We start from the raw sequence: 11,423 nt of genomic DNA, 5'->3' as shown, positions 1-11,423 counted from the left end.
AACAAATTTACATTCAATTCAACTCTGTTCATGATTATTTTCATATTGTGTTGTATGGCATCTGAGCAAGATTCATGGCAATTGGTTTTCTTTTGGATTAAGAAATATGCAATATTGTCCTTCAACACATTTATTAGAACATCTGATTAAGGTTGGTTACAGCAGTTTCTGTTTAAATTGAAATGTCACTTTGTTGTCCCTTTTAGACTGACATGAATTGACTAATAATTTACATTTTACATTATATTAAACCCCAAGTTCTTTGAATGAAAAAGCTAGTACTGTCATACTTTTGGAGTGTGGTTTTCATGAATATATTTTTCCCACTCTCCAGAGAAAAAAATGGTTATAAAAACTCAATATAACATTATTCATCTTCCTAGTACCACACATCTTGTTTTTGAGAGCAGCACCCATAAAACAGTAACAAAAAAGTTATTTCTTAGGGATGATTCATTTTAGCACATTTTAAAGTAATCATTAGTTTGTGACCTTTCATTAATAGAGGAGATGCAGAAACCACAAGCAATAACCACTAATCACTAATTAAAGTCACTGATGGGAGAAATTTGAAAGAAACACTGTTTACAATTTGCTTTGGAAGAAAATTCAGAAGTATGGCAGGGCTCTGGTTAAGGTCACATATTTTATCTAGTCCAGGCTATTGAACACCCAAATTGCACACTCTATATTAATCACCACTTCTAATTAAAACTTGAAAATATAACATTGCCTTTTTATTAAATAAAAATGGATTTCGATTCCCACTAATTAAAAAGGAACTTATTATCACAGGATGGGGTTCCAGGAAATCCTAAAAAAAAAATTTGCCAGGTTGATTTTGTAATAAATATTTTAAGATAAACATCAATGAAATTATGTTAAACACTTAAAAATAAATGAGCAAAAGGTACCTTACTCCTTATGTAATTACAGAGTAGCATTTCATCTTCTGACAGGTCTTGCTGCTTCCAATCTGGTTACATCAATGGTCTCTACTCTCTGCAGTCAGAGGGGTCTTTCTAAATGCCAATCAGATTTTGTCTTTTTCTTTGTTCAAGTTTTTTGATTTCCCTCCTACCATTCAGAATTCAGTTCAATGTTTTCAATTAAAAATGCTGGCCCCTCATTGTCTAGATAGAAATTGTCTATTATTCCAGCTTTAGTGAAGCCAGAAACACCCATTTGCACAACCTCACCCTCCAGTCCCATGCAACTGACTATCACTTCCCCAATGCTTCATGTGGTTTTCTTCCTCTGGTCATTCACACATTCTGTTTGTATTTCTTGGTAAAGCCTCTCCCTTCCTTCACCAAATTTCTTTTTTTCCCCCCCAAAACATTTTCCAAATTAAACTGAATGCTACTCAGTTCAAATATCACCTCCTCCGGGATGCCGATTCCTGATGCCCCAGTTTCTTTTAGAATTCTGGAGCACTTGGCAGTAAACCTCAGTCACAGGTTTGGTAACTATGAGCATCGATTTATTTGTCTGCATAGGGGCAAAATTGTATATACCTTGAGTATTAAATCTTCTTTAATATCGGCTGGCCCCTGGCATACTGTATTCATTTGATAAATACTTACCTATCCAGTGTTATGTGACAGTCCCTTAGCTTGGAGCTGCCATTATAAAGATTAAAAACCCGAGGCCCCCGTCCCAGAGGAGTGGATCATCCCTGAGAAAAGGCAAAGATGCAACATTCAGTTTCTAACAGAAGAAATAAACAAATAAATCTCATTTTTGCAAATTAGCTAAAAGGAAAGCTAAAAACTAGAATCATGAAATGGTAATGAGAATCACAAAGTTTTACAACTTATCATAGTATATGATTAAATGCTTGCACTCTAAATTGGTGATTATGATGTACAACTTTAAGTTAACTTCGTGGACCAAAATTGAACATCAAACTCTTCTCCTTCTTTGTCTTACACTAATTCCTATCACTCATGGCGTATGAAGTATTTTGTTTGTTGGAATCTTTGGTTTCAAGGATCAGGTCCTATCCACTCACGTTGTGAATATCTCCTTCTTAATCTGGCAGTGTAAAGGTTAAAGACTAAGACAGAAGCCTTAGTCTGATTTTTCACTTGCAACCTACACAGAAAATTTAGGATTGGTGGTGGAGCCTGAGATTGGTGTTGGATGGGGACAAAAACAACTTTATGCTGCTGAGGCTAGAAGCAAATGAAACACTTGCTCCTGGCAACTTTCCAAGCCTATCAGTGGTAGATATTTGTTACATCTCTTAATAGTTTCAGTAGCAAAGCTTTCCTCCTGGAGGGTGCTGGCAGCTGCTCTCTCAATGGAAGGATTGCCACTGAAACATCAACTTTCCATTAGGGTACCCCTAGGTTGAGGATTTGTCTTCAAAACAACAAAGGTGCTACTTCCAGAAGACACTCAAAATGATACACAATGTGCTGTATCAGGGAGAGGTGTTAAGTTACTCAACTTAAACCTGATGGGTAAATTATGGTGGGCATCATCTGTGGGCTCAGGATGGTCAATTTCCCATCAGTGACTGGAGAGAGAAACATTTTATTTTAGCCCACAGCCATTCTCTAAAAGGTTAGAGATGTAATTAACATTGCTCTTAAAAGAATGGAAACATAATTTGCTCTATCTATTTCTAAATAGTATCAGTTTTACTCTAAAATTGGGACAGCACTGCCAAGTGCTGGTACCTATGCAAGTCAGGATATAGATTTTGGTGAAACTGGTCAGTGGTAACTGCCTTTGATTTATAAATTTTACAAAAGTACCTGTGAACATTTGCTTAAAAACTGAAATTATAGGAGTCCCTGGGCGACTCAGTCGTTAAGCATCTGACTCTTGACTTTGGCTTAGGTCATGGTCTCAGGGACATGAAATCGAGACTTAAATTGTGTTCTAGGCTCAGTAGGGAGTCTGAGATTCTGTCTCTCTCTCTCTCTCTCTCTCTCTCTCTCTCGTTCTCTGCCCCTCCCCCTGCTTTCATGTGCTTTCTTTCTCTTTCTAAAATGAATAAATACATCTTGAAAAACTAACTTACAGTAGAAGAAAAGATTGACTCATGTAAAGTACCATGCAGAAGGTGTTTCAGAGGAAACTGGGTTTTTTTCTTCTTTCCCCATTTTTGGGTGACAAGGACAGGTTGCTGACAGAAAATTTTTCTGAGTTATCTCATTCATTCAAAGACACAAAAAATCCTAATCAAAGTGTCTATATGCTGTCTGGTAAGTGGTGTTATGAGGATACACAGGCAAGTAACTCCACAAATTGGATAGATCTTGAAATGAAGGAAACTCCATGATACTGAAAACTTATTAAAAAAAATCTGGCATTGTTCCTAGAGCTTGTGGCTCTGTGCCACTTAATGAAACACTCATGATAGATGAGCAGTCTCCCTGTCATGCCTATAAAGGAATGCTTGATGATTTTATTAACACAGGCAGTGCTGAAACCTCTATTTGATGAACATTCTAATAAGGATGCCCTCTATGCTAGTGAAAGTTCAGGGAAATAACAAGGAATAACAAATAGATGAAAGAAGACATAGTTTTGATCATAACATCACAACACAGTGCCAGTGTCTGACTTAAATAATCATGTGTTCTGAAACAGCATGCAGTATATAGAATTAGGTCCAGAGAAAGAGAAAGTGCAGTTTTCAACTTGCAGCTGGCAATGGCACAACGTTACAATCACCCTTATGAAGTAACATCTTAATCTGAGATTTTGTGTTCTTTAGATCATAATCTGAATTATTATAGCATTGTATGGTAATTGAGAATTTCTTCACTGGATTTAGGAACCCAACACAAAATGATCAATTAAGTTTTACCCTCTCAAAGAGAAACTAATAAGCCAATGCAAGAATCATCGTGGCCTAGATGTGGAAATTATCTAAAGCTGATAAACTCTTTAGATGAAAACTTTAGACTTGGTGTTAGCTATTAAAAAGTAATACTTTGGAAATAAAGGAAATGCAAATGTGCAAATAACATACTCTTTGTGTTTGGCCTGTCTTTTCATTGTAGAACTATAAATGTTGTTTGTCAATACCACTTCTGCCTTCTTCAGGACCACCTACCATCTGCTTAGCCCTCACTATTAGGAGTCCCTTATGATCTAGCTTAATGTGATCATGCATTCTTAGAAACCTCCTTCAGACCCGAAACTGCCTCTCTGATATTCCTTTCTATGTTTACCTTCTTACATGGTACTTAAATTGACTGTACTTAAATTACCTTGCCTGAGGTAAGGTTCCTTACCTCAATGAAATTATGACCTAGGGAGAACTGTTGACCTTTTTGAAATTTTAAAATAAGAGTTTACCACCTAACGTAATATTTTTAAATGAATAAATTAATGAGGGTATAAATGAATGTCTGCATTCATTATGCAAACCATCCTTGATTTGTAAAAACATTTTCTGAAATAACACATGTATTTTGCATATCGTAGAGTTGAGGTGGAGCACTTTTTTGACTGCAAAACAACTAATCATAATACATTCACTGGATGTAAAAAATGCAAAAGGAACAATCATTTGATCTTTCCGGGATATGCAAACACACATATGTTGGAATGGGTTTTATATATATGTGCATGTACTTTCCCATATCTCTGATATAACTTAGTAGACCTATAGCTAAATACCTATGCCTATATCTGTATATCTATATCTATCTATTTAGAGATATTTTCAACATCTCTGAAACATTAGTATTTATTACACCCCAAAGACTTATAATATATTTACTCTTTTGGATGTGGACATCAAGGAAAAAAATCTCAGCTCTATAAAATGAAGATATATTGAATATATTGAGTAATATTTTAATTTATCCTAAAACACAGATTTCTTAAAAGATACATATCGTAAGACATAAATTCTTATTGATTAAATCCAAGCAACCCTTGAAATTCAGCTTTAGCCATAATTCAATAAATTTAATTGTTTCTTTTCTTTGGAGAGGATTGCTGTGTGAATATAGGTATTTACATATCATTCATTCCAGAGCTTACACTGAATATCACCAAAAAAGGAATTTTTTTTTTTTAGTGAAAGTTATGAACTCAATTATAAGATACATAACATATTGAGGAAAGTACACAGGAGATACAAGTTTATGGCACAATAAAAATTTGGTAAATGTACATGATACTCAATGCACAAATTAGATTTATGTGTTAGACCATACATGTGTAAATATATGATTTACAATGCCATTGTAATTCCAAGACATGTAATTACATTGCCAATTACAAGAGAAAAACCAATCATCTTTGGCAATCTTTGGGTTTTTTTTCTTAACTATTACTTTGAATTATTCTTAGAAAATATTTGCTTTACTTTTGGAGAATATATATTGTTGAGGTAGTATATGTATTAAAATATTTTCAAAAAAATAAAATAAATAAAATAAAAAATTTCAGAATAAATATAAAACATGAATCTTAATAAATTATGTATTCAGTCTTGTTGCATCATTGACAATAATATAGATTCCACTATTAACTCAAATTACATATATAAATAATATATGCAATATACAAATAATCACACTATATATAAATAATATATAAATAGATATAAGTAGATATAAGTAATCATACTACTATATGTATAAATATGTAAATAATCACATATAAATATATAATCAATATATAAATTATATATGTGTAATATATATTAAATAATCATATTGTTCCAATTTGAGTTTAGTTACTCATTTTATGGATAAAGTGTATTTCCCTCAAGATAATATGTGAAATCTGATTCAACATTTTATGAACATAGAAATACTTTACTATTAGATTTATAGAATGCTTATTCTTTTAATTGAGACATTCCTCTTTTGATGATACCTTTGTTAGCCAATTGTTCAGCACTTTCACAAAGGCTTTGTTTAAAATATAAGTTAAAAGTAGTAGACACAAAAGTATTTAACAAGGTCATTCTTTAAGTTTGAAGAGTTCCTGCACTTTGCAGTGCATCAAACAGTCATTTGTAACTGACAGTTTTCTTACCTAGAGTGCTTCTCAGTCAAGAGATTGTTCTCCAAAGACAGTCAGCTGGGTAAATGTCAGGAGCTCAAAAAGTAAATTATAGTGCAAACAGCGTTGATATTTCTATGAATGGAAGAAAAGCATATTTATTTTTAAAATGTAGAATTTTATTTAAAACAAGTGAAAACCTTCTATTGTGACCTTTACAAGATTCCAAACAGTGACGAATTTGGTCATTACAAATAACCTTTTCCAGAAAGAGCTTTACCATTCGGGACTTTCATTTGGTAATATATGTGAATTAATTTCCTTTCTACAAAATAACTCATGATATTAAATTTTTTATGAGATATTTTATCCCCGATATTACAGTTTTATACAAATTTTAGAAGAGAAAAAGGTGAGGGAGCAAATATAAGGTAGTTTATCATTTTAACTTGTTTGGAGGAAATCATTCAGTCATTTTCTTTTCTTCCTTCTCTACAGAATGATATTGAATCTGTGTGAGCTTTGTTCATAGTTATTTCTTCCAATGTTCTTTATAGAGCTTAGTAGGATTTCTATTCAGAAGTTTCATTCTAAAGCAGTTTGCACCTTAAAAAACAGGTTGGATTCTCTGAACACATTGTTAAGTCATTTGTTTGGAATCTGGTTCTACTTTACACCATATAAATAATATTGTGTATAGTGGCTTTAGGGTATGTCCCAAGTTAGTTTTCACTATTTATTTTTAGCTCTTGGGGACTCAAGAAGAATATATATGTGTATATATTCTAGAATGTATAAGTATATAAGATTATAGAAAATTAAATATAAAATCATGAAAATAAATAAAAGAGTGGACAAATATTGTAAGTCCTAAGTAGATTACATGATAACATCTCTATTGGAACATGGATTTCAACTTTTTTCAGTTATATATGAAAGACAATGAACTTTCTTAACCGCTGACTAAAATGTTAACCACAACTTCTATCCTCTTACCCATTTTACATTTTTTTTGTAACTTTCATCATTATTCACATTATATTTGTTTATTTTCTTCTTCCACTGGAATAAAAGCTTCAATGATGCAGTTAGGTATGTTTTGTGTTAAGTTCATGTGATATGCCCAGGAGCTAGAACAGTGACTAGCATATGGTAAGCACTATTTGTTGTTGCTTAACAACATCGTTGCACATTTTGAATGAGCATTCAAAATGCTCAACAAGGGACACCTGGGTGGCTCAGTGGGTTAAAGCCTCTGCCTTTGGCTCAGACTGCGATCCCAGGGTCCTGGGATCGAGCCCCACATCGGGGCTCTGCTCTGCAGGGAGCCTGCTTCCTCCTCACTCTCTCTCTCTCTGCCTGCCTCTCTGCCTACTTGTGATCTCTGTCTGTCAAATAAATAAATAAAATCTTAAAAAAAAATGCTCAACAATATTTGTTGAATGAATATATAAATAAATGAACACTAATTTAAAAGATTAGTTGCTTCGAAACATGAGTCATCTTGATAACACATGCTTCTATACATTTTTATCTTCCACACTGCAAACAAGAATAAACTATATCTTACTGGGAAGAAATTTTTAGACATCTACTTAATAACTGCTTTTTAGATAGATTTCTTATCTGAACCAGTTTCCCCTAATCCAAGTCTCCTTCCACAGCAATTCTCAATGGCCTGACTTCAAAGACGTGACTCCCGTAGGTCCCGTTTTCGCTGCCTCACAAATCCGCCACTACATGGTTGGAAATTGGATAGGAAGGTAATGAAGTGGATGAGAGAAAGTTACCAGAAACCCTTTGTTTGGAACCTGAAGCACTAAGAGAAATCTCCACATGTTTTACCTAGGTGTGTCAAATTGATCTATGGGAGTCATAGTGGTAATAATATGGACTGTTATTAATGACACTGGCCAACCATAGCTCCTGGTTTCTTTGTTTCAGAGACAAGTACACTACTCATGACTACAGAAAATGTGTCCCCTTATTAGAACACAAAAAATGCATAAACACATAAAACATTATTAATTTTCCAATGCTCTTATTAAACAGAGATGATATGGGAACTAAGGTTTACCTTGATGAATAGTGACCTGAAAGTTTGTCTTTTTTTTTTTAATTAGTTTATTTGTCTAGTGCATCATTCTCATTCCACATAGGAAATGCATACACTGAGAAATAGTGGTAAAAGAAAAATAATAAAACAGAATCAGACAAACTGTGAACTTGTATGAAAAGGTCAGAAGTTAAATATGTCTCAAATTTGACCATTTAGTCACAATCCCACAAATATCTATTAAGCACCAACTTATGCAAAGTGCAAAGTTAAAAGAGTGAACGAACATGATAGAAATCCTTATTTCAGTTCCACAAACTTATTTTTTGTGAGCATCTTGAATGTTCCGGGCACTACAAAAAGCACTGAGGATTCAGATAACTACACTACTGAAATTTAGCATATGCCTCCCCATGCCAATTCTAGTTCCATATTACAAATCATTTCCATTTTCTTATTTAAATACTTTTATTTTTATATTTAAAAAAACATTTTAGGCATGTAATTACCTATTATATTTCATATTGTATTGATTAAGTATGTTAAATTCACATATACTATAACAGTTTATTTTTTAAGGTTATTTATTTATTTATTTGACAGACAGAGATCACAAATGGGCAGAGAGGCAGGTGGGGGGTGGGGGAAGCAGGCTCCCTGCTGAGCAGAGAGCCCGATGCGGGGCTCGATCCCAGGACCCTGGGATCATGACCTGAGTCGAAGGCAGAGGCTTTAACCCACTGAGCCCCAGGTGCCCCTGTAATAGTTTTGCTCTCACTATGAATACTTACATCTTGAGTATATAAACACAATGTAAACTTAAATCAATATACATCTGAATCAGGTATTTTGTGAGATTTTATGCCTAGAACCATATTCTGATGTGAAAAATATTTTCAGTGAAGATGACAGGCATATATAATCTGAAAAAAAAAAGGAAATTCAAAGGGAAGATAGTAAAAGTGTCTGGAACACATGCATGTTTTCAAAGTGTTTGGCTAAAAAAACAATACAATAGAGTTTAGGTTGCAGCTTAAAATAATAGTCACTACTGAGTGGGATGTATTTTGTGGCAAGAACTATGCTAGATGCATTAGATTCTCAACCTCTAATCTTAAAAAAAATTCTGATGATTTGATGTTTTCTGATTTTATATATGATGAATTTAGTCTTAGGAAATTTAAGATTTGCTAGAAATCAGGTAAAACTAGAATAGCTGGGTTTCATTTCTCAAGATTTCCTCAAGACTTCAAAGCTCAGTTCTTTCCATTAAAGTATGCTGACTCACCATCCTCAATTGATTGGACTAATAAAAATTGACACTTAAAACCAAATTAGTTAGAAGTACCCTGTAAAAATCCTCTTAATAACAGTGGTCCCACCAAGCAAATATAATCTTACTGTCTAAATACTCCTGAAGTTTTTAGCATCTTTACCTTTTTTGAATTTGTCTTATAGTCTTATTATTTACTTACCTGTTTTGGCTCTATTACTAAATTATATGGAATACTGACATCAAGTTTAAGCATATATTAGGCTAAAAAAAAATTAGAAGCCTATGTAAATCTTTATTCCCTAGCCAACTCAGCATATCAAGAGGATATTTACATATTAGCTTATCATAACAGAACTCAATACTGGTTATGTAATATTAAAACACTTCTTTTTTCCAAGCTGCCTGGAAGGCAAAGCTGCCCTCGCTTCACCTTTCTTAGTGACATTATATATATATATATATATAGAGAGAGAGAGAGAGAGAGAGAGAGAGATCTCTACATATCTATCTAACATCTATCTATCTATCTATCTATCATCTATCTATCTATCTATATCTGTTATCTATCATCTATCTATACATCTCCACAAATAGGAAGGAACATTCTTAGCTGGTTGTACCTATAGGTATACAAATCCCCTACAATACAGGCAGTCTCCCTCTGGTTGGAAGAACCCTCCTTCCCAAAGAGTTCTACATCATCATCCCTGGACCTTGTGATTGTTATGTTACCTGGTAAAGCTGAATTAAGATTGTAGATAGAATAAAGATTGCTAACCAGCTGATTTTGAGAAGTGAATTCTGTACGATCCAGGTAGATCCAATGTAATTGCAAGAGGGATTCAGAAAGAGCAGAGACTAGAAGCTGGAAAGGCAAGAAAAAAGATGGATTCTCCCCGGAGTCTCCAAAAAAGAATAAAAAGAATGTAGCCCTTCTAACATTTTTCTTTTTTTTAAGCCCAGTGAGACCTTGTTTTGGATTTCTGAACATAGAAAAGGAAGATAATAAACTTATGTTGTTTCAAGCCACTACATTTATGGTAATTTATTACAGCAGCCATAGAAAATCAGTACACCTCCCTTGACTGCTGTTCCTTCCAGGCCAACAGTAATTTTGGTAGATGTCAGCATATAAGGATGTGTCAGATTCATGCTTCCTTTATTATACTTTTTGTTAGTTCTTGGAATTGGTAATTTCTTTATTGGAAGACCAGGAAAGAGACATTTTCCCACAGCAAAGTTCTGACCTTGTGCTATAAACATAGGTCATAGGTACAGATCTGGATTATATGCTTTGAGAGGCTTCATTCTTCCTGTCCATCTTGAACATACTTTATTGAAAGAATGAGTTACTGAATGTATAAGTATAAAAGCAACCTAACAGTTATCTTCCTACTAGTATATGTGTGAATTTTTCTTCCCAGGACAAAGAGTTAATCCTGATTTCTTCCAGTGGAACAAAAATAATTTGTTTCGCAATATACAGATTTAAATTACTTTAACCCTAAATTACTCATGTTTTTTAATTTTTAGAGGAGGGTAAAAATAAGACACCAGAACAAGTTCTCTATCCACATCAGAACACGTTCTCCATCCAAACAACATTTAGAAGTTTCAGTGCAAATTTCAACTCCTGCATCTAATATCCCACGTCCCCAAATTATATTTTCAAAAATCAGTATTTCTTTTATATTCCAGAAACAGATAGTGTTATATGGCAAAAGAGAGAGGAGTGGGGGTGGAAAAGGGAGCAGATTGAGAAAGAAAGAAAAAGAATACATGTGAGTTTTAGCTGGACATTCTTCAGCTTGTGTAATGGCTAGGAATGTGTAAAGGAAAATTTAACTTATGCCCATTTGGAAAAAAAAACTACAATCTACATTTTCATCTTTATAAAATATTTTCATATTCTTAGGAAGACATGGCAGGTGAGACACACATGCTTCCTTGGAAATTCAGGGAGGCACCTCTTGTGTTCCATTACCCTTCATTTCCATTCTCTTTTAAAGCTGAGGCAGCTGTGCTTTGACAATATTTTATCTACTTTTTGTGCTGGCCTCCTGTCTCCTCCACTAAATATGATGGAAATGTTGGCCTCTCGTCTTG

Source organism: Mustela erminea, chromosome 10, assembly GCF_009829155.1.
Source record: "Mustela erminea isolate mMusErm1 chromosome 10, mMusErm1.Pri, whole genome shotgun sequence".
Classification (NCBI taxonomy): Eukaryota; Metazoa; Chordata; class Mammalia; order Carnivora; family Mustelidae; genus Mustela; species Mustela erminea.
The sequence above is the reverse complement of the archived record's forward strand: the minus strand, read 5'-3'. Positions refer to the sequence as shown.